The sequence below is a fragment of the Geospiza fortis genome, unplaced genomic scaffold (assembly GCF_000277835.1).
Source record: "Geospiza fortis unplaced genomic scaffold, GeoFor_1.0 scaffold412, whole genome shotgun sequence".
In the NCBI taxonomy this organism is placed as follows: Eukaryota; Metazoa; Chordata; class Aves; order Passeriformes; family Thraupidae; genus Geospiza; species Geospiza fortis.
This window is the reverse complement of record NW_005054504.1, coordinates 704,887-705,429: the sequence shown is the minus strand read 5'-3', so window position 1 is coordinate 705,429 and position 543 is coordinate 704,887.

The following is a 543-nucleotide window of genomic DNA, read 5'->3' as shown; positions in this document are numbered from 1 at the left end:
GGCAGGCAGCCCTGTGTGCCCACGGGCCTGAGAAGGATGCAGGGTCTGGGGCTGCCCCGCGCAAGGTGACAAGTGGCTCCGAGTGATCGGCACCCGGCGTGGCTCCCCAGGGCAGGGAGCAGAACAATGGCCACGCTGCCGGACCGGAGCACCATGAGTCACAGTGGGGCTGTTTGTGCAGGGGCCGCTGCCCCCCTGCCTGACACCGTGTGCTGGGCTCGGCTGGAGCTTGGGGAAGTGGCAGAAAGTATTTTCTTGTTGGAATTTCTGCAAACCACCCCCAACTCGTCGCAGTCCTTCACCTCCCTGGGGAGTGCAGAGGCTGGGTGAGGTACCTACAGCCCCATGCCCGGGTCCCTGGGAGCTGAGGCACTGCCACAGCCCAGCCCCAGAACGGGGACACAGCATGGGCAGAGGGGTGCCACTGCGGGACCCCCGCACCGCTGCGGCTGTCACACCCACCTGCTCCCACATCAGTCACACAAACTGCTCCTTGCACCAAGTACTGATCCAATTTGTGGCTGTTTCCATAACAACCTCCCA